Source organism: Athene noctua, chromosome 6, assembly GCF_965140245.1.
Source record: "Athene noctua chromosome 6, bAthNoc1.hap1.1, whole genome shotgun sequence".
NCBI classification, from domain to species: Eukaryota; Metazoa; Chordata; class Aves; order Strigiformes; family Strigidae; genus Athene; species Athene noctua.
Window position 1 is genome coordinate 1,415,059 of NC_134042.1, and position 23,984 is coordinate 1,439,042.

Sequence of the window (23,984 nt, forward strand, 5' to 3'; positions counted from 1 at the left end):
TGCCATCCCAATGTCAATGTGGCGTCCCCATGGCACACTGCCTTCCCATGTCACAGTGCCGCCCCAGTGTCACAGTGCTGTCCACATGTAACAGTACCGTCCCCATGTCACAGTGCCACCACAATGTCACAGTGCCGTCCCCACGTAAGAGCGTCACTCCATGTCATTGTGCCGACCCCATGTCAAAATGCCACCCCCATGCCATAGTGCCGCCCCCATGTCACAGTGGCACCCACGTCACAGTGCCGTCCTTATGTCACAATGTCACCGCCACGTCACACTGACATCCCCATGTCACAGTGCCACCCCATATCACAATGTCACCATGTCACCGTGCCACCCCTATGTCACCGTGCCGCCCCCATGTCACAGAGTCACCCCCATGTCACAGTGCCGCTCCCGTGTCACAGAGCCGCCCTACGTCACAATGCCACCCCCATTTCAATGTACCTTCCCTGTGCCACAATGGCAGCCACGTCACCGTGCCATGTCAATGTCACAGTGCCATCCCCATGTCACTGTGTCACCCCATGTCACAGTGCCACCCCAAATGTCTCAGTGTGAAGTGCTATGGTTTGGACTACCAGCCCAAACCAGAGCTGACCTATAGATGAATCCTGTACATTTTACAACTGAAACCATTGCGCTAGTAGGTGTTGAACTCAGTTATAACAACGCACTTATGCTGGTGTAAAAAGTGATAAAGCATGGAAGTACTGAAGCCTGAACAACAGGCCCCAAGCCGAAGCTGCTAACTTAGTGTGTAGTCATGAACACAGTATCTAAACTCGCTAGTGAGAGACGCGGCTTAGACAAAATGTAGTCAGCAGTGAGGGGAAAATGTTTCCCATTTTCCTTTCTCAGCCTTCTGCAAGGCTGAGAACCCAGGTATCTGGCCTTGTAAAAACTCCCTTGGTTTCCCCCCCTGAGCCCTGGCCAGGCTTTGGGTGGAATCCAACAGGAGGATGAAACCAGAAATTTCCCGCTCAGCACAGAGGTGCCAGCTGTTCTGGCCTGTCGATCTCTGGTATCTCAGGCCGGGCCCGTTTGCAGCGACTCTGGCAGCCTCAGCTACGGGTGGAGGCACCGCGTAGGATTTCCCCCTTGCCGGGACAGGCTCTGCCAACCCTCGCTGTGACCGGGGCTGCCCAGCCACTGCGGGGCTGGGGGATGGTAACGTGTGCGAGGGGTGATGTGTTTTTCTTAATCTCCATTCTCTCTCTCGTGTAGTAATGATTTAATGCATTACCCTGTTTTTTCCTGTTTGCTGCTTTAAGTGCACTATTCTGCTTTTTCTTACTGCATGTTTTCTGTATTACACTGTTACATTGGTTATCGCCAGTAAAATACGCCTGCTCTTTTCACCCTGGTGTCTGGGTTGAATTGGTATCCTTAATCAGCAGAACAATGCCCAAGTGGAAACCAGCAAGGAGTGGTGTCTCTCCAGGGTCCACACTGGGACTGATGCAGTTTCATATCGATGGAATGGATAGTGGCGTCGAGTGCGCCCTCAGCCAGGTGGCAGGTGACACCTGCTACCACGGGACTATTTTTTTAGCCCATTTACATTTACCCATCGCTTTGAAGCTCCCCAAGGGTCAGCTGGTGGTTCTTGCTCTGTGTAGGCACCATTTTCGGTGATACACTGTTTTAAACGGGTAAAGCACAGCAGAACACACTATTTACAACCTGCTGAGAATCATCCCCCAGGCATAGCAGGAACAAGGGCAAAGCTTGTCTATTTACAATGTGTTTGACTTACAGCACTGTTAAACATTCACCACCACCAGACATTTCACTAGACTGAAGGCTGACAGCAGTGTACCCGGACAGACCTTTCTGGATGCTCCTGGGTAGAAATCCTAAAGACTTTCTTTGGGCTTCCATCCTTAAAGAGCTACAAAAAGCTTTTTAAATGAAGTAGAACAAATAAAAAAAATCAAACAAAAAACAACAGGTAAATCCCTGAGACACTAGTGAGGAACAAAAAGTCTCCCATTAAGTCCGCTACCCTTCACAAAACAGACAAAAGAGATTCTTGCGAAGAAACCGCGGATGGAAGATAACCCTGATAACTGCAGCACAAGTGACCAACGTGGAAACGGCAGCACCGACCCTTCTCCTGCTCTTCCTATGAGCTCCTCACCGGTTACATGAAGCGGCAAAACCAAGGATGACTGAACAGATCTGGGCAGAAGTTTGCCCCCCAATTCAAAACGATCAAGAAGTCTATTTGAAATATGGATTCACATCCACTGTCATGGGTGATGAACCTCGCCCTAAGCACACGGTTGTGCTTTGACACAGGAGTTAAGGACAGTCTGAAGTCACTGCCACAAGCAGACATTCAAAACCAAAGCATACAGAAAACACAAACAAACCTCTACCATTTTTTCAGCCATGTCTCAAGTCCCACAACACTCAACACAGGACCCTTGTCCTCCTGTGTGGCTGGTGTCTTCCCATGGCTCTTCCCCAAGGCAGGAGAAATGACCATCTATTTGGAAGTCTGCACAAATTCAGAAGTACACTCAGCTCTCCGACAGTCATACCTGTGGGCCAGAAGTCCTCCCACAGCCCAGAAGCGACCATTCATCATCTGGCAGTCATTCTGCATGAACCTATCTAAAACAGTCCAATGCTCACCAGAAAGGAGTTGGACCACAGCAGAAGTGACACTGGCCACCAACCTGGACAGGTGTATTAGACCAGAAATGGTGGTTACAAGACAAAAAATGCAAAATAAACCACCAGAAGAGAACAAAAAAACCAAAAAACAACTAGAAGACACACCATGCACAAACCAGAGGCCCCTATCCAAACCCTAAAAAGAAAATAATCTACAATAGGACTCTCCAAAAACCACCCAGAACTAGGGTGGTAAGCTAAGGCAAGAGACCCCCAAACAACTGAGGAATCCAGGACCAAAAAGCCTAGATTTTGTCCCTAAAAATAACACAGTTTAATGCTATCCCACCTACACGCTGGCATCCCATAACGCTAATACCCCATAACCCTAGCTCTCTATAAGCCTACAACCCCATAAACCTCTGTGTTGGTTTAGGCCCTGCTGGGACCGGAGGCCACGTGGCTGTTGTCCCTCCCCCACCCTTGGACACAAGTAGGGCACAAACCCCAGGTTAAAAGAAGAAGAAATTTAATACAACGGTGTAATAAGCAATCTGAACAACAACAGTAGCAATGATAACAACAATAAACAGTAATAACAGAAAACAAAAGATATACAGAGAAATACCGCAAGGATATAGCTTTTCTGCGACCAAAGCCACAAAGGAAAAAGTTCCCGAGCTGCCGTGGACCTGAGGTCAGCATGGTATGAATAACCCGGCTGGAGATCCCTTCCCCCTCTCTGCTGGGGAAACTTAACCCTATCCCACCTGAACCAGGACACCCTAGCACCCAGTAACACTAGCTCTCCCTAAAACTGGTGTGCGATAACCCTGGAAAACCGTTACGCCGGCACTGTACAACCCCAGCACCCAACTACCGCGAAGTCCCCACAATAAAGGCAATCAGCAGCTGCTGTCCCTGAGCAGCCAAGAAGCCCTGTTTTCACTGGGTGGGGACACCTGCCCCAGGCGTCACCACTGGCGGAGGCCAGTCGGGTGTCACCACCGGGGTCTGACAGCTTCTGGCCAGCAGACCCGCTGCCGGTGTCCCTGCTCACCCAGCCGGGACGCTGCTGTTGAGCCTGTTTGTCTCATGACACGGCTCACCCGTGATACGTGAGCGCACAAGGCAAAGACAACCACCCTTTGCGGGGGAACGTGACCAGCGCAGCATGTACCCTCACGGCTACAGAGCTCAGCGGGCAACAGCTTTCCTCTACAAGTGTGCAAGATTCACAGTACTTGCACATTTCCGCATCAGTAGAAAACCTTCTGGGCCAAAAAGCTTTTTGCTGAAGCAAAGGGTGGAAAAAAGACACTTCTTATAATAGCCGATATCCTGATAGAGACACAACTTTTGTTTTCAGAAAGAAGTTTCATTCTGTACCCAGGCAAAAGTCAGCTGAAACTGGTACCTGCTGGCCTTCTGTCTGTCGTTCCTCCGATTGAAAAATGGCAATGATGAACAAGGCAGCCTGCTGAGTTCCTAACCAGACCAATCCTAACAAAGTAGGGCAGCCCCAAATAGGGAGATAGCTGTAAACTTCACTCACACTAAAAGCTGTGGAGAAAGTCACAAACCATCTCCCATTCTGCAAGTCAAATTCTTGACTATTTTCTCACTGCTGCTGATTTAACTGTAAATTGCTTCAAAATAACACTTATAATTCTTAACTTTTTATACCAGTAAGTTCTTGGTGCCATAAGAGAAATATTGTACTGAGAAGGCACCAGAAACATACAGCAATGTTTACATATATATATTTTGCCTTCCCTTAGATGAGGTTATTTTGTAATTTGAAACCTTAGTGGAAAGATTTTTGCTTTTATCCTGATCAGACGTTTAAGTGCCAGCCCCCTGCTACAGCTGCAGAAGCAGTCAAGCTGTTTCAGCACCAAATTAAATTTTCACTTTCCAATTAGCTGTTATTTTTTTCCCTTCCTCTTAATTTTTATATTTAAACAAACAGCTGAAGTATTTGCTTACTTGGGGAAAAACAGTGCTCTCCTTCCCCTGTTACAATAAGCTACTGATGTGAAGGGCAAGAGGCTGAGACCCCCCAAGAAGATATTTAGAAGAGTGGGAAGAATTTGAGAGTCATAAGTTGGATGTTCTTTGGCTGGTCAAAACTGAGGAGGGGGAAGAAGACCTACAGGGAGCTCAAGGGAAGCACAAGAGAGCATCTGGGAGCCAACTGTGTGACGGGGGCATAAGGCAGCTGCACTGCCGTGTGTCAGGCACAGCGTTTTCAAGAACTGTAGAGGAGAGAATGCCCCTGACAAGAGCGCAGCTTGTCTGACGTGGTGGCCCTGCGGGTCCTTCACGTCCCAGAAAGATGAACTGTCCCTGGGAGAACTGGCGAGGAGAGCTGCGGGGATCGCTGGGACGTGGGAGGTGGTCATGCGTGATGACGTCAGGAGTGCGGGATTGGCTCGGGCCAGGAAAGCAAGTGGGAGAAGAGTGGGGTGACTCCTGTAAATGCAGAAGAGGGAAATAACACTGAGGGAGAAGAGTTACTACGCTAGAAGGGTGTGAGCACCAGAAAAAATGTGTACTGCCTAGCCCTGAGTAACTTTAAGCTGCAAACTGGAAGAAAACTCTTTAATGCTTAGAAGATTTGGGTTCTGCAACAGCCTTCCAAGGGAAATAAAGAAAGGGGGAAGCAACCAGCCAACCCCTTATGGCTTACTATGGAGCTCAGTAATCTTTTGATGGGCCTGGAGATCTCTTCCAATCTGCAGGCACTGCCTTTCAAGATACGTGTTCCCTCTTCACTTTTTTGTTTTTTGAAACACCGAACCATTGCTGATCAAGTGTTTTGGTGGGAAAAGGTGATATGCTGACAGGATTGTTTCACTTGTGAATGGCGCTTAGGTACCAGTTCAGGTAATGTGGTTTCATATAGCAAGAATTATACTTTGTAAACAGTTAACAAGTATGGGAAGGACTTTACCATGTTTGAACTCTTCTACCATTACCGCTCGTGTAGATGCAGATCCCTTGTGTGTAGAGTTCTGCTGTGGAGAGCCTGGGGCGAGGATCCACATTACACGGGATCGGTCTGAGGGGTTCACCTGGGATGTTAAAACAACGGTGCTTAGCATCAACTTAGGTTGGAAAAAAGTTTAAGGCTTCTGAATTCAATGTTTACAAGCCCTAGAGTCCTATAGTGGTAAACTAAGATTGCTGTCTTTTGGTTGTTTCAGCAATACAGGATTTGGCCATTCCCCATGTTAGAAAAGCCAGCAACTGTCCATCTAAAACTCTGCCATGTAATTCAGGGTAGGACTGAATGTTGTCAACACAAATCTTATATGAAGAACTACCTCTAGAACTGTTACTTCTTTCTGAAAATTAAAATAAACAATAGCTCTTATGATTTTGAAAAAAAAAAAAAACAAAAGAAACCCCAAAAAAACACCAAGAACTTGTTCACAAGAGCAGAAGCCAAAGCATTTGGATAGAGCAGACATATTCTTGCTACCAGCATGGTCCAGGAAACCCCACCAAGAAATCCCAGCAGGTTGGAGTAAATGCCATGTCCTAGAGCGGATACACTGCCGTTAGCCTGCAGTCTTTCCATACCCAAGGATATTCCTTCAAATCTGCAGCACCAACTTCACAATCTAGAGAATACTCAGTATACTTCAGCCTCAAAGTCAGTTGTTACTGCAGTGCAACGAAGCCAAAACTGTTGGTCCTTAACAGTGATGAGAAAAAGAATCCTTACCACACCACGTCCCAAAACACTGCTACTCTGAAATTTGCCTACACTGCTACAGCTACGGCTTCACTCCAACTTCCCTTAAGAAAAAAAATTCCACCATGCTTCTAGCACTTGCTCTAGCCACATGCGCAAACAGTACTTTCTTATTCCTTATGGATCAAGCTTTTATACTTAACTTGGCTTTTGTATCACCTGACGTCAGGTTCCTGATAAGCAATAAAGCACCTTGTGTTGTAGGCACTCCCCTCTTCTCCCCATTCTACCCCCATTAAAAACCACACCCACTCTACTCCGTGGACAGACTCTGAATCTAAACTAAAACCCAGGTTTTTGTTTGAAAACTGTCACTGAAATGGCTATCCAAAGCTGAAGTACTTCAAACGGTCGTATTTTTTCAGTGTGAGGTGCCTCTGAGAAGCTTAAAGATTATGAACAATCACCTTACTCACCTTTTGCCCACCGTTTAATTGCACGGAGCATGAGCCAGAAGTTCTCTTCACTTGGCACTAGATGTAGCATTTCATTGGCAACTCTAAGAAAAAAGTTAAGTACAGAAGTTCCTAGTAACGGGTACAGATCCGTCTGATGCTATGCTGGATCAGTACCTTACAATTTATCATTCAAATCTATGAAATAAAGTTTGGATCACTCACTTTGTACTACGTTAAAAATTACAGATTACACCTCTCATTCAGTATCCCTTCAGGTAACTGGTGCCCTCAACAGCTTTGTCATTATTTATAGACTCTCACCAACCATTTTTAATAAGGCCTTTCTAGAGGATTCTGGAAGCCAGGTTTCTTTCAACAGCCAGGAACAATTAAACCAGTCACTGTTAAATAGTGAACAAGTTAGGCTTCAGGTAGTTTAAATATCTTTTGGGGTTTTTTTATGAAGTATCACACATTCTTCTCTATCAAGTGCTCTACCTATTCATCTGAAGCAGTTTCTGTGGCAAGCTGGAACAATGCTGATCAAGGAAACATGAAATACAGGTCTATCTCAACAGACAACTCCTTGAAACATCTAAATGTAAGACCACTCACCACCTCCTCAGATCTCAAGTACACAGGAGATCAGTTTATGCACCTTGTACAGAAACTTGAGATGTGGAATGTGCATTCTAGACCAATTTCAGTAACACTTTCTTTTTAAAGATGTGTAAATACGTTCACCATTTAAGGTCCGTACACATCTCATATCCAGGCTTCTCAGATGCCAGTCATCTCCGAGATCAAGATTAATCAGAAACAGTTTGCACAGACGGTCTTGCAAGCACCAGATCAATCTTAAGAGGAAAAAAAGTGTCAACCGTGAGTTAGAATGCTGCTCTCTTTGTGAACAGCACGCTAGTGGGGAACAGTTAGTCAAGTCTAAAAAAGAGTGGTTAACATTTCTATTTAGAACTATACGACTACAGATACATGTCCCAAGAGATTTATTTGCCAAAAAACCTCAAGAAAATTGCTAGAAGTCCCATATTTTATTTACAAAACCTTCATTGTATCCCCCCTTTCTTTTTAAGCTAAGTAAAATAAGGGGTTTTTTAAATTGAAGACTACTCTAAACTTAGAATTTCCATTAAAAGGGAACTTAAAATTAATCACAGAATAAAGACGTAAGTTCAATCACCTCAGCTGTACTTCAGCAAAGGAGAGAGCATTTTCTCTATGCAGCAAGCCCTTTTGATCCTGAAGCATCTGCTTCTTGAGGTAAGAAAGTTATTCTGTGAATGTCTGCACCAGACAAAGGCCAGAAGAAGGTCACAGAATAAGTGCCTTCATGAGAGTGATACCAAGCAGTAACTTGCTTAGGTACTACAACACGCAGGTCTCCATTCACTGTACAAGATGTGTTCAAGAAACAAGGATTCCTGCAGCTGACAAACCCAGGCAGGAGTCAAATGAGTATTTTACTTTTCATTTTCCAGATTGCTTGTCTCACGGCCACTTCATTTTTGATTTGCAGCAAAGCATTTAGTCTGCTGACATGATTCACGCAGTGAACTACACCACACTCATCCCTCTGTAGAAATCCAGCTTGTCAGAGCTGGGAGGAGTTAGCAAGGACACTGCCTTTGCTCCCACTCTGCACAGTCCTTGTGAGGTAGGTGCTGTCCAAGCAAGCTACCCTGCTCTACATCGCAGGTTTAGAAAGGGGTGTCCCGGATGGTCCCACGCCTGCCAGGCTTCCTGGGGGCTTATTTTCCTATAAGCTCCCATTTTACTGCAGCGTCTTCTCCTGGGACAGGCTGTGGTCAGGCCGTTCAATCACGGTTTCCTAAATACACTCTAAGGTACAAATAACCTCGTGAAATAGCATGGTCACAGCTCCCTCGAGAAGTTATCCTATTCCAAAGGAAGAAAAGAAATATTTCGCACTTAAAGAAAAAAAGCAAAACACTTACCTCAACACCATCAAACTTGACAACTGGTACATATGCATCTTCAACCGGCTGTAAAGGAACAAATAACTGTGTAAGAAAACATTTTTTGCTACTTTCATGTTCTTCCTAAACTGTGATAAACTACAGAATTTACACTGCTAAACTACTCAGTATCAACACTGAGCTGCTTCTGAACCAAAAAAAATGTTAGTAAGCTGCAAGCAGTATGGCCAGTCTAATACTGGCTTTAAAAAGTGACTTAGCCAAGAGATTCAGAGGCTGATCCTGTGCTGTAATGAACCAGCAGTGCACAACGAGCCACCAGTGCCAGTGCTGGTAAGGTACTTCCCTTGGCAGTGAGGAAGAAAAGAGATTGCTGTAGCTATCTTACTGCTGGTTAACATCCAGAGAAATCTAAAAAGTTCTGTCCACATTTGACAGCATGCCCTAGCCTTCCTTATTTTGATTTTCTACTGTGCCTGAGGTACTGTCAGGTACCTTATGGGACAGTTTTCAGTGCTGCAGACCCTTGTCAGAACTGTGCCGCAGCCCGCTGAGAGCCTGTTCTCAGGTGACAAGTCATTTCAGCAAAGGCTCATTTGCTGTGCACATGAAGTCTTTCAAAGTGCCAGCACGAGGAAGACCAGGCTAAGAGAAACACTTCTCAGGAGTTCAGTTTCACACACAAGGTGTGCAACAGATGCACCTGAGGGTGATTTTACAAAGCAGTTTGTACGTTCACAGCGCAGCCCCTACTCACTCGATGTCAAGCTGACAGCGTGCGGCCCTTTCGCAACGTCTTGGGCTGAGCGGCCAGAGGAACGTGACCAGGGGAGAAGGAATTAGAGGTTCTAAAGTACAACCAGAGGGGACACCATGGCAAAGGCGCTGACAGAAGCCTTTCCACATCACCTTCAGCTTCCTTAGTTTTCAGGCTGCCCCTTCCTCTTCCTGCCCCTTACTAGACCTAAGATTAAAGCAAGGCTCCTAGGGACAACCTTGCTTTCTGATACAGTTGACTCATTCTCAAACCATGGGCAGGGAAGAAGTGTACCACAAAGATCCTTATGTGACGTACAGTCACTGGGGAAAGGAACCAAAAGCTTGACTTCTCAAGCTGCAGGAAACACTATTTTAGAAGGTGCTCAGAAACAACGGCTTCTAAATTTTGGCTTGTAAGACATCCACTACCAATATGAGGCTTTAACATGAATATTCTTTTTGTAGAAGTTGCACAATTGTCAATGAGAGAGCTCAGTCGCTCTTAAGATTTTTTTATTTCCTCCTGATGTTTTAGTTTTTCAAAGAATGACTGAAAAGAATCTGATCTTTCTACATGCCTAGGAGCAACAGAAACAGCATCTTTGTCAGCACCTGCAAAGAGATTCCATTTCTTCTGTTATTGCTGGAGGTCACTTTCAAACATTAGAACTATCACCAGACAACGAAAGTTCCACCTTCAGTGTGTACTCCAAGCCAGTAAGATCCAAATGTAAATATTTTGCCGCCAACTTTTGCTACTGCTGAATGGGGGAGACTCTGTGGGTAGAAGAGAAAGAGTTTACTTTCGAAGGTAAGATACACATTGATCTATGTGCAAGTTCAGGCAGCATACAAGTTATTTAAAAGACTACAACCGCCTCCATAAACAATGTATTCTCACTCCCTGCTGAACTGTTAGTCTAATAGACTGCTACTGTTTCTGAAATGAGTGCTTGCGACTTAAAAAAAAAAAAAAAAAAAAGAGTAATGTAGCAGTCCTTTCATTAATTCACAGAAATTAAGACCCATTATTAGTCTTCCCCACAGCAGACACACATAAATTAACACAATCAAAGAGCTATACAAAGGGCAAATCTAGGGTAATCACTTCAAACTAGACTGGGTGCTGCAGGCTGTTTGGAGCGAGATTAGTGCCACTGACCATCTGTCTCACCCCACAATACGCTCTTTCAGCTTTGTTAATTGCTACAAGTCAGCGGATAGAGCCACTTCACACATCTATCCAGTGCCCCGAAGATTTCAACATCTTGAAGTATCTTTTATACCCTATTTCAATGGCAGTTACTACAGCCCCACTCAATACTTAAGAAGTTAAAAGTTGGACTTCAATATCAATCCTAGTAGTATTGCATTTGAAAGAAATAAAAAGGCTTCAGCTGTTTGATAAGAACATATAAAAAGAAACCCTTACCTTGCTCTCACCAAGTTTCTGAAATCCATTCATTGACTAAATTATTCACTTTACCAAGAACCACCAGCTTGTAAAGAAAACTCATGTTAAGCTTGCCCTAAAACCCCAAGAGGTTACACCTGTGTAACCTGTGATTCAGTTCTTCTCCACCTTTCAATACACCAGATGGCTTCATTGCTTCAACTAGCTTCTGAATGTGGATGCAGTTTCTCTCCTTAGGAGGAGCCAAGCTAATCAGAGAAGTAATTCCATAGTGCCTCTGAGGCTGCTTCTGCACCTTAGAATTACTGTGGGAAAAAAATAAAATACTGAAGACTTCACAGAAGAAAAAAAAAAAAAAACAAACAACCCAATCTTAGTGGAAAACATCCTTCAGTTTACAGGTTTCCAAATCAACATCTGTTCCAGCATTAATATAAATGAGAAAAAAATTGTCCTGTTTATGATCTTTAGACAACTTGTGATACAGAGAAAAGATTACTTGTTTTGAGATGTATTTACTTCTAGAAAACCGCTTAGCAACTTATTTACTTACTTATAGCAAGCTGTAGTATTACTTTTAGTATTTTTAAAATATTGCTAAGAATCCTGCTTGCCCAGACTGTTCTGTGGAATTTTACCAAGGACTACTGTGTTCATCAAAACAAAGCAGTTCACTGTGAAAATCTACCAAAGACTACAATGTCCAGCAAAATATTATACTTTTGGCCTTGAGGAACAGGTGGCTCTAACTAGTTGGAATCTTAGTAAGGAGTAAAGATAGCCATATACAAACGGTAGAAGTTCTATTGGTTCTCTTGGATAAGATAGAAGGAATAAACCTTCTGAAAAACAGAAATTGGCCAAGGGAATCTGCGCATGCACCAGGGAAAAAACAAGGTGAGAAAGACTATGAGCCTTCCACCCAAAGACGCCCACCAGGAGGCAACGCGCAGGTGCAAAGATGACACACACTGTTGACATCGGCCTTTCTAACTAACCCAGACTTACTCATGCATATGGATGTGTGTGTTATGTAGTGCAATGAATATGGATATCCACACTCTATCAGTTTTTGGTAAAATGTGCCGTGGGTGTGCAAGCTCTGTGGAGAGATCCCCTTGCACCCCAGTGCCGGAGTAAACATCCCTGCTGTATAACTCTGAGTTGTAGAGTCTTTTTTCTGCGAATCACTTGACCTAACTTAGAAGTCACAACTACTTTTTCAAAAATATCTGTGGATGTAAGAAAAGATCTAAGTTGCTACCAACTTATTTGCATTGCTCTAGACAGTTAGAACTGATCACCAGGAAATGAAGAGGTTTGAAATCCACTAAGGGTGACACTACACACAGCAGAAGTTTTGGACACATTTCAGTTTTGTATCAGATTTGATTTAAGGATATTCCCATCAGCTTCCTGCTAATATTAAATAAGACCATTTAACACTGGCTTCTTTTAGTTAAATGTATTTGCTGCGCTTCTGATTCTGGAAGGGCATTGCAGTTAACTGTAGAGGAAGGACATAGAACCAAGTGGTCTGTTAAAGAGCTCATGCAGTAAGTTCAGCATTGCCTTGTTTTTGTTTATGGAAGAGTATGAGTGAAAATATCAACCAGTCTGCACCTAATTTTGCTAGGAGAGCCTCATGCACATTAACACAGTGTTCAACTTTTATCATTCAGAGGCTTAGCTGTACATACACCTGTTTGATCTAAACCCAGGAGAGGTACGTCAGCATACGAAGCAGCATGAATTAAGCCCCGTATGCAGAGGGTGCTCTAACCTGACTTAGCTAGCTCACTGCCCACTTAGGCTGAGCAGGACACCAGGCACCTGGGTTTGGAGCCCCTGGAACTCCAGTTACAGCAAGGCATAATTTGTGCCTCCAACCCTCTGCTTGCCCTGCGTGTTTAGACTTCTTTGCAGTCAGAAGCAGCACAGGACTGACATGACAGGACAACATTAAATTAAAGGCAGCATTCCCGGTTTTTTTACACCACAGAACCCTTGCTTTAGAAAGGGAAAAACGGAGAAGAAAACCCTGCTTTGCATCACCAGCTGAAACCAGGAGAGAGAAAGGAGCGGGTCAGGAGGGAAGCACTGTACTGAACGGATCAAGGCTCTCTACAGAAACACCAGTAGCCAAAGGGGGAAGACGCACTAAAAGGTCTGTACAACTCATCACAGTTGTCAGATTCTACATCCAGACCCTAAGGCTAAAGGGATTAATGATGCCTTTATTCAGCTGGCTCTTTTTCTACTTCACAGCCAACGAGCCTCAAATATTAGATGGATCAGTCACAGAATCATAGAATGGTTCGACCTGGAATGGACCTTAAAGCCCATCCAGTCCCACCCCCCTGCCCCGGGCAGGGACACCTTCCACTAGCCCAGGCTGCCCAAAGCCCCGTCCAACCTGGCCTTGAACCCTGCCAGGGAGGGGGCAGCCACAGCTGCTCTGGGCAACCTGTGCCAGGGCCTCACCGCCCTCACAGGGAAGAATTTCTTTCTTAAATTTAACCTAAATCTGCTCTCTTTCGGGTTAAAACTCTCACCCCTCATCCTATCACTACACTCCCTGATAGAGAGTCACTCACAGGAACCCCTTCCCTGCTACCGACCCCCCCACCCCAGACCCAACACACCTGTGACGGGTTTTAACATCGATACAAGCTGCTGATTCTTGGTTTGTTGATCAAAGATCTGCTGGCATCAGAAACATTCAAAGCAATCTCCTGCTTCAGCTGCGATGAAGAATTATGCTTCAACCACACAAATGAGCTAAGAGGAAGTGCAATACAACCCATTTTCTGTGCAAACCTCAGCAAAGCCCAACTCTGACCCCATCTGCACATTTTTACAGTAGAACCGTCCTGACTCTTCCACCCAAAGAGAGTGACTATGGAAATTAATGCAGCAGGATAGAGAAACACCGGGATTGACTCAGACACTGTGAAAACAAGGAGCCTGGAGCTGAATTCACCGAGGAGACAGGAACTGCGAGACGGCAACTACACTGCCGCTGAAAAAACGTTATTCAAGACAAAATATGCACTAGCCCAAGCGTCAAGGTCCACAAACGAGTAGCACTGCACACACAGTCACCAGCTCTTCCCTGAGCGACTCCAGGGCAGTGAGAAACAAGCACACGGAATCAAACGCAGCCTGACCTACCCCTACCGACCACAGACTGCTCCTCGGTGTCACCGCTCCGGGCGCTTGGGAAGGACATTTGCGTGTCCGCCCCTCGGTTCACTGCCGCAGGTTCAGGATACACCGGCTGGAAGGGGAAAGGGGAAGGGCACGCACTTCCCTTTGCTCAGGCAGCCCCGCAAAACCGGCCCCGCAGGTCAGGTACTTGTAGAAGCCTTTTCAGCATCCAACTGTCAGCCTCCTCAGGGAAAAAAGCGGGGGTTTTGAGAGGAATGACAGAATTCTCCCTGGCACAGTAACCCGATCAGAACACTCAGGGCGCGCCGCATTCCCCCGTTCGGGCCGGACACGTACCCCGACCCCAGCGCAGAGCCCCGCCGGGGCAGCCCGCAGCCAGCCCCGCCGCCGGGAGGGGGCCGGGTCCCCACGGCGCGGAGCCCGCACCCAGAACCGCTCCGGGCCCCGGGCCGCACACCCGGGGCCGAGCCCAGAGCCCCCAGCCGCGCCCCGCCTGCCCCTGGCCGAGGCCGGGCACCTCTGGAGAGGAGCTTTCCGCGGCGGGGGCAGGGTCCGCCCGGCCCCGCCGGGGCTGCGCGGGAAAAGCCCCTCGGGCGGACGCGCCGCCGCCCGCGCCTCTCCTCCGGGGCGCGGACCCGCGGCTGCCGGCGGCGGGATCGTCCGACCCCGCTCCCCGCCAGCGGCACTGGCAGGCGGCGCTCGCCGGAGCAGGAGCCGCGGGAAACTCTCCTGGGCGGCCGCTGCCCCGCCGGGCCCTCGGCGCGGGGAGCCCGGCGCTGGGGGAGCCTTTGCAGCGGGGCCGGACCGAGCCCGCCGAAGGGCCCCGCCAGCAGCCCTGTCCTGGCTCCCGCCGGGGGACGCTCCCGGGCCCGGGCCGCCCTCCGCTCCGAGCGGGGCGAGAGGAGAGAGCCGTCACCCTCCGGTCAGCTCCTCCTCACCGGGGTGGTCCCGAGGAGCCGGACAGGCGTCGCCGGACTAACGGTGGGACTGGGAGATCTTCAAGGTCCCTTCCAGCCTGGGTGATTCTGTGACTCCGGCGGGTACCGGGAGCCCTTCGCACAGGCGGTTAATGGCGGCGGGGTTTGAGCACTCGCCGCAGCTCACTGCCGTGGGGATCGTGGGCCGACAGAGTCCGTCACAAGCCGGGCTCTAACGCCACCGAAAGACCCTGGGCTTCTCCGCACCGTGGCGTTTAGATGACAGTGCCCTGCTGACATCCCAGCCTGCAGAAGGTTTAAGGTAAAACCATAATGCTTCTGTAAAGTTGAAGGTGTCTTTGGAAAAAAGCTTGCTTCCCGACTGCCTTGATGTCTTGTCATACCAGAGCCTTTCTCTGAGATTGGCACGTACATCGCTTCTGTACTTTTCTGGGTCTGTAGTGCTTTTGTTGAAAAAAAAAATGTTTTTCTCTTGCAAGATACTTTGAAGAAACACAAACTGAACTTTTGTCCTGAAGTTTCAACAAGCTAACAAAGCCAACATTTGCTGTTCAGACACAAAGGTACTTTCAGCAGGACAGACTTACCTAACCGAATAAAACACCGTCATAATGTGGAAATATAAAAATTACTATTTATTTGTTGAATATTTGCGTGACAGTACTTGTGCTAACATTTCAAAGTCTTTGAAAATCAGATGCTTCTGTAGGAAGTTGTGGTGGTAAAGCCAAAAAAGAAAAAAGTTTTCAAGCAGATTTCTTGAGAGATTTTTTTTAAACCTCTGGTCATGCTTTTTATATTTGCAGGAGTTCATTATGGCTTTTAACACTTTATGATCCTCACAGCACTACTGTGATCCTAGAATCGGGAAGAGCTGTTGTTTGTATGTTGCTTCCTGTGCTTTTCTCTCAAGTTGATACCATCTATTTGGTGTGAGGAAAACACCGGCCTTTATTTTTTCCATTCTAGATGGCTAATTATCCCATTAAAAAAAAAAAAAAATCTGTTTCTGCTGCGTGCTTTGGTGTTGCAAGGCTGGCTGTGTTTGCCTACAGATGGGATGGAAGGTTTTTCACGGGGAGGTGATGCCTTTCTTTAAATCATCTACAACTTTTAGGAGGAAATTAACAGCTCTCCAAGCACAGAAGATTTTCCTCAGGTGCAATTCTAATGTTAAATGGAAATGAAGACCAGTCAAGCTTATCTTGAATCTTATGCTTCAATCACGTAAACTATGGAGGAGAAAAGGCAGGGGGTGCCTGAGATACAAGGGCTGTTAGCGATGGTTGAAGTGAGATGGTCAGGTGGTGAGTTTATACTCCTGACTAGAGCTCAAATAGAGAGGATTTTTTTTTTTTTTTTCTGGAGAAGGGACAGTTCTGAAGTGCCATGAGAGCAGTAGTTCAGCAGAAACACTGTTGAACTTTTTCTCGAGTTTGAATTCTAGTTTCTGGTATTATCTTTCTTTATTTGAGAGTGTTTCTTGAAGGACAGAACTGAGAGGACAGATTGTGCTGGCTACTCTGTGAGTAATATGTTTGCATAGAAAACAAGGTTCTTTTGGGTTTTTTCGCCAGCTATTTACGTAAAATTCTGTCTAAGATGTCACTGCTGTGTTCCACCTCCATCGTTTCCACAATATTATGTGTAGCAGTGGTTAAAACCTATTATGTTTCAGGATGTGTAAGATTTGGGAGGATTTTTTCAAGGTAATGCTTTCCTCTGCTGTGTGTATTAACTTTAAAACAGTTCTGTGTAGTGTCTGGCTTATAGAAAAGCCCAATAACCAATTAAATACTGTTAGTTGGGCCTCTCTTTTTTGGTGTGCATATGTGCTATCCAGATAGCATATTGAAAAAGTGAAATCTGTGTTCTTAGAATCATATAGGGTGGGGGAGTGTTTTGGGTTTGTTTGCTTAGTGTTGTAAACTGCCGGTATGTTCTAAAGGAATATTTCTAATATAAATGAGGTGATACCTGAGTATTTCTAGTCTGTTAGAGGGTATCACTGGTTTTATGGAGATGTGCTTTATAAATATATATACATCAGCTCTGTGTTCTCATATGTTACGTTCCGTGCATCTTGTATTTTAAGCTTGTCTGTAGAGTTAATGGTAGGGTGATATGTTTTAGAAAACACTTAGAGCGTGTGTTTGATAAACTTGTAAAATTCAACAGTCTAAATGTTTATTCTTGGCTAAAAGTAATTGTTTATGTACTCGCTGTGGACTTTGCTGTCGCTATTTCTTCCCTTTTTCAGGTGCTGCCCCTGTATGCCACAGGGGATACTTGCTTGTAAATGCCTGTCCCTTTTCAGTAGAAGATGGCAATCTTGTCCTGTTTTTCCTCTCTTACAAACTCTTCCTGTCTATTCAGAGTGGGCTAAGGAGCTTTCTGCTCAGTGCACAATTCCTGTAAGTTGTTTAGGCTAATCTTTTAAATTTAAGTCTTTGCTGTGTCAATTTTTGGCTCGATAAGTCACTAGAAGTGTCTGATCATGTAGCTGTGAGGTCAGAAATACTGACCCAAGGGAAGAATTGTGAGGAGAGAGGAGGAGGAGATGATTTCTTTCGATATCCCCAAGGTAAATCCTGTACCTTGTACAGACCAGATCCTTCTCTCTTACTTAAAGTGTATCTCCATAGAGTAGTTCTGTGGCAATTAAATTGGTCTAACCCAGGCCGAGGGGATTTTTCTCCTTTGGCTGAGGGTCTGTGCTGACTTGGTGCTGAGCTAGACGGGTTTCCTGACTGTTGGAGTATGTGCAGGCTCCTAACGCTGCTGGAGATGCAGGGAGAAGCAGAGCCACAGACACAGCTGTGGAGGGGAGAGGTGGGATGAGAGACAGCAGTCTGATTTACATTGGTTTACAATGTACTCAAGAACTTGCATCCTTTTCCAGTATATCAATTAGTTTAAGAAAGCTTCTAATTACTGTCTACAGTTTCTCCGCTGTTATTCTCCTCCTGCAGTTGTGTGCCCTGTGATGTGTACAGCTGGGTGTGCGTGTCTGCCTGTCCCAGCTGCACGCAGGCCCCTGTAACCGCGTCGGTGAATGCGAATCCTGGGAGCTGCTATATTGGCGAGATAGCTTGAAGGTTTTCTGATGGGGCGAGTATGACTATTAGCTCTGTAGGATCAGCTCTTACCCGTAGAGGGATGCACATTAATATTACCGCAGGTAAATATTTTGATGATGCCTGTGTCACAGGCTGAACTCTGTATTTTAGGGGTATGGGGAAGATTATATGCTCAGATCTGGGCTTTAACACCCGTCCCATCTGTCAGCTGACCTTCTGGCACTGTTGGTTGTGTTTGTTTGAGATAGTTCCTTTACTAAGTGGGGTGTCTCCGAGGGGCTGATATTTATGAGGGAGTGTGTTGCTGGAGTCATACAACAACGCTAACAGTAAGCAATGTGCTGCTGTGAATGGAAAAAGTGTGATATTTTAGTCTGTCGTTTTCTTACCGTGTAGCTTTTTCTCAGATGAATTGTGTTGCAAGCTTTTAAAAAGAAAAACTTCATCCGGAAGGATTTTTATCGTACTGTATTTGGCAAGGTGCTTCATGACTCTTGTTAGAATGTTAGAATATTAAAATGTAATGATTAAAGGAGAGTGAAACTTTAAACAGATTTTTGAAGGCAGTTTTGAGGAACTTTTTGTATATGCATGAGAAGTCATGTACCAGCTATTGTACCTGAACCTTTCTGCATCAATATACAAAATCTACTGAAAGGTGAAACTGCTGCAGAGCAAATATTGGTGTGATATTCAAATATTATCCCCAGAACAGAGAAAAACTTGTCAAAATTATTTTCATCAGACTTTGGATTTTTCTTACAGATGTGGAGGATCTTATCTGTGTAAGGTACCCTACTTCACTAGAGAGATTTTTGTCAGCAATAATTTGTATATATGCATGTAGGCCCTGAAGAATATCAGCTAACAATAACCTGAAATTCCGTACTGGAAAGCTGCCTTTTGTAGTCAGTGTTCTCAGGATTTACGGATACATCGCATTGTGTGGGCAGGTATATGGTAGGAGATAACAGTGAACAGCAGAAGGTGGGGTTGCTGTAGACAGGTTTCAGGTGGGTGGATTTAAACAAATAGTGGTTGGAGGGTTTTTTAGTTGGTTGCTTGTGGTTTTGTTTTCTTCCTTTTATCTTTGAATCTCATCAGTTTACTTAAGGGACATAATTCTATAGAATGTTGGTATTGGTAACCTAACAAGCTGCTCAGAAAAGCGAATGCATAAGCCATTCATATTTTAAGTTGGTCCAGACTGTCGCTGCTGGAACACTAAGCTTGCCTCGGGGGGCATGACTGGCACTGTGGTGCTCTGTCTGTCTCTGGCTGGCTGCTGATGGCTCTTAGCTCCTGCGGCCACTTGCAGGGGGCTCCTGGCTTCCCTGCAGTCACCTGGTAGGATTTCAAGTGGCCACTGCATGCTGAGCCAGCAAAACAGTACCTCTGCTCTGCTGCTTTCCCAGGGAGGTCTTGAATGTTTGTGCCCCTCCCTTAGTGGAAAATCAGTCACAGCTCATCACCGGGGCAACGCCACCAAAAGACTCGAGATAAACTTGCACGGGCTTGTAGGGCAGGTACAGTATCATCAGGAGGCGGACAGGTTTCACTTCAAACTGAAGCTAAGGTTAATGATGGTGTTACCAGCTTCTAAAGCAGGTTAGTTAATGGAAACTAGCTGCAGGCTTGCTGGAGCAGCGCTAATCTGGCTGCTCGCAGTGAAGTGTCTGTCTCTGATCATTTTCTCTCAGCAGGCTGAAAAATAGCCCCAGTATGAGTGCTTAGTCTACAATCCCGTTGATTTTGCTTTAGGTTTGTCTTTAGCTGTTGGAGATTAATGAATCAAAATGGTGTCTGAGTTTACAAACAGTTCTCATCACTTAGCAGTGTAATTTCTAGCTGTTCTCTCCTTGGCTCCCCTGAGCCCATCAGCTGAAGGACTCTGCTCTTCTGCCCTGGGGGAGTGGGGTGCAGCCTTCAGCGTCTAGGAACTAGTGAGATGATAGCAGAGGGTGTTGAAGCCTTTTTTGCTATTCCAACTGTGTAAGTACTATTACTGTGTATTTGTTGGAACCATGTCCAAATCCGCCAGTGGCCTTTCCCCTTGTCTTGTTTTTGCCCATATCACAGTCTTCCCTGAGCTCAGAAGAGGAGCCTCCCTTGATTCCACCAGCAGCCATCAGACACAGTGACAGTATGTCGGAGATATTCACTGATGTGGAAGTGCAGACAGCACCTTAGATGTTTGATAGCAAACCACAAGCAAAGGCTCTGCTTGGGAAGGTCTGTGTGTGCTGGCGTTTGGATAAGCAGCTGCCATATGGATCACAGGTTTCTTCAGTTTCTTGGGGTTTCACTCGAAGGGGAAAGCTAAGGTGGTAAGTTTGAGTGTCTCTCTGAAGTGTTCCTCTCCTGTAGACAGCCTAGATATTTTGGTTCTGTAAAGGTTTGATTTGAACTCTGGTTCCTCCACAGGTTTTACACACAGAAAATTCTTTGCCACTGCAGTTTACCATTAAGGTGTTTCCTTTGGGGGAAGAAGGTTGAGTGGGAAGTGCACTTGTTCTAGAGAAACAGTGTTCAATTAAAAGAACAGTGATCTCTGCTAGCTAACACCTGAAGAAGGAAAAAACCTTTTGTGGTAGGTGTTGGTTTAGAAGTCTCTTGGGTCAGAAATAGTTGCCGGGCAGGTATTGCCCAAATTTAATGGGATATGCCTCCTGTAGTAGTTCTTCTTCTTTTTTTTTTTTTTTTTTAATACTGCCTTCATTTTATAGGTAATATTTGTTTTATAGGAAGTGCTGAAGAGGGGGAACTTGTTAATGTTTAAAAAGGGTTTTTCTCTGACCTGAATGGTAGTTTCTACAGATGAATGTGTTGTATCTTTTTTTATGAATAGCTTTAAACAGAGAGCAGAAACGATCACTTTTTTCTTGATAGAGGAAGAGAATTAACCTGTTTAGTTTTATTTTGGGTGTGGACCCAACTCCTTGGACAGCTGCTGTTGTGTAGCGCTGGTATTTGTTCTGGTTCGAAAGTGGCTGTAAGACTGGTTTTGGGCATTAAAGCCTGATCCTAATACCCCCGATGCGCTCTCTCTTCTCATGCTGAGGAGTCTTTGCCATTAATTGATTGATTTTGTGCAGAGACTGCGTCTAGTTCTATTACTTGCAGGGAAACTCTAAAGAGAGGAATGGATACTGATAATTGCTGGAACACCTCAATGCTGTGTGAGAGCTGGGAGAAGTGTTCCTATCCATTGACTTTGTAGTAAGACCTTGCTGAAGTTTTTGCTCGCCTTTTTACACGACAGCACGATGCTCAGCTTCATGCAGAAACTTAACATCTGTCAAAAAACAGTCAGTTTGAATTGTCAACTTGGGCCCAGGGCAAGGAGCTCTCAGCTGGCCAGCTTTATGTAGCTGGTCTCCTGTGCTTGAGGAGGCAGAGGCTCACCCCTTCAGCTGGCAAGGCGCTAGGGAGGTTGTGTAGGTGTGCTTGTTTTTAACCTGTTCTTGATAGTGCCCATTGTTTGAAGGGAAACAAAATAAAACAAATAATTCTGCTCTAACATAAAACACAAGTGAAAGATCCTGATCCTTTTAATAATTGTTCCTTTGATGGCGGTGTGGCTAGGCAGTGCATCCCAACATGGATAACCATTGTCTGGGTGGAGCTGTGCTCTTGTGGAGACCTGCTGTCTGTTTGTTCACAGTCACTATTTTCCCATAGTCTGTGTGTTCCCATAGTCCTTACCCTGAAAAGGGGAGGGAGAAATCGAAAGGTAAAGACACTCTCCTGATGTTCTCTGTATGCTTGCTTCCATTCTGGTCTTCCCATCTGATATTTCTATATTTGTGCTGTTCTTCCTGGGTGTGAGAGACGAGAAACCAGGCCTGTGAGAAACTAAGACAAACAACCTGGGAAAGCAAAAGCTGAGGCTGATTGAAGAAATGCCTCAAACACTCGCAAGAGAAAACTCTGAGTCCCAGGGTGCATTCTGTGGAGGCCGAAGCTGATAACGCTGCCCGATGTAGCTGGGGGAGAGAGCCCTGTGGAGACAGGACGGCTCTGCCCTGGGGCACCTGGGCAAATTTCAAGGGCCATGTGTCCGGTGAATGAACTTTGCTTCATTATCCACAAAATGCATATTAAAGTTGACACCCCTCAATATGCTAACGAGGGCTGTCATGATCATGCCAATGACATCATCCCATGAAACACCTTACCCCTCCCCGTACATGGGATACGTAGCTATGTGGGTCGACCTAGGGGACCGACCCAAGGAAAATGGGTATAAATCAAAGGGGGGAAGAAAGGGCTCGCTCTCTCTCTCTGCCCCTCTCCCTGCCCCCCCCCTCCCCCCCCCGACCATCTGGAGAAAGCAGTGAAGCGAAGAAGACGAATGCCAGCGAAGAAGACGGCCGCCTCCTGGAACCCTCGCCGGCGGGATCAGCGCAGGAACCCAGACCGGTGATCTGTATTCCCCCATTCCCTCTATCTCCCTCTTTTCCTTTTTCTATTAAGAAATGCAAAGCATATTATATTGCTCACCACAACTTGCTCTGTACTTAGCCAATTATTGTGTGTTCAATTAGTACATTGTAGGTAGTTAATAAATGCTTGAACTTGAAGACTTGTTGTCCGCTCCAATTGGGGATTTGCGAATCTGAGTCACTTGTCCCCCTCGTCGGAGTGGGACGTGACACTGGGTAACTATGAAGGGGCAACTCACAGGGGATACATGAACTCTATTACAGAATGACGAAGGGGATGAGAGCTTTGAAATACGATACAGTGTGACATAAACACTGTTTTGGCTTTTCCACTGTATCTATATCTTCAAATTTAGAGGAAAAAATGCTTAAAATTAACTAAAGCCTACCCCCATATTCTGAAGCAAAAACGTAATTTAGAGTAGTTGGAAAGGAGCTGTAAAAGAAGAGTACAGTCATCGCCTGATCTCATCCTCTTTTAGAGAGCTTTGTGATTTTTGACACCTGTACCCAGCCTGGTGTGTTGTTCATGGGGCTTCTTTGTTGTAGTTGATAAAGTAAGCCATAAATAATTGTTCTTTTCTGTTTGAACAGTTGCCCAGTCAGGGAATTGGCATGTGCAAGGTAAGCAAGCAATAGTGCTGACTTTCTCATAAACAAGTCGTTTGGTTTTGTGTTTTTGTTGTTTTTCTTTTTTAAAAAAACCCACCTAACTAAAAGAGAAGACGAAGCATAGGAGAATGACAAGTAATGGGCTGAAAAATTTGGAAAAGATGAGCATTACAGAACAGTTATGTAGCTTATGTGAGTATCCTTTCGGCCTTCTCGCCTATCAGTGTTTGTCCATGTGGTAATGCATAGCCATTTTTGCCTTGACGACTGGCAGACAAACGTATGGGACAGAATCAATATCCCATACGAAAGTGCTTCCAATGATGTTAAAATTGTTCTAACGCATCTGTGATGTATTCTGTCAGCTACAGGTAAAACTTGAGTGAGAGAATAGAAAGCAAGAGTGAGAGCAACAAAAATGAACAGTGGAGAAGATGAGTGTGGTGTTCATGCAACTGCTTGTAAGTCAGGCAGTTCAGGGGCTGCCTTCGGGAATGTACTGCCTGGGGTGGGTGTTCCAGGGTGTGGGGAAACACGGACAGGTTTTGAGCGGCTGAATACAGGGTCTATTCTCAGGTACATCAAGTCTACTAAAACACAAAGGGCTTCCAGGTGGTATAAATGTAATTTACTCCTTTTTAAAGTTTTCTTTATGCTGTGAGAAAAGAAGAAAATGTCAATAGTGCAAATAAGCAACAGTCTGTGGGAGATCACAGTTCTTACTGTATATCTAGCAGTCACATTTATGACTTTATTGTACTTTGACCCACCTGGTTTGTCTTAAATAATGTATATTTCGTCTTTTTCTATTAATAAAT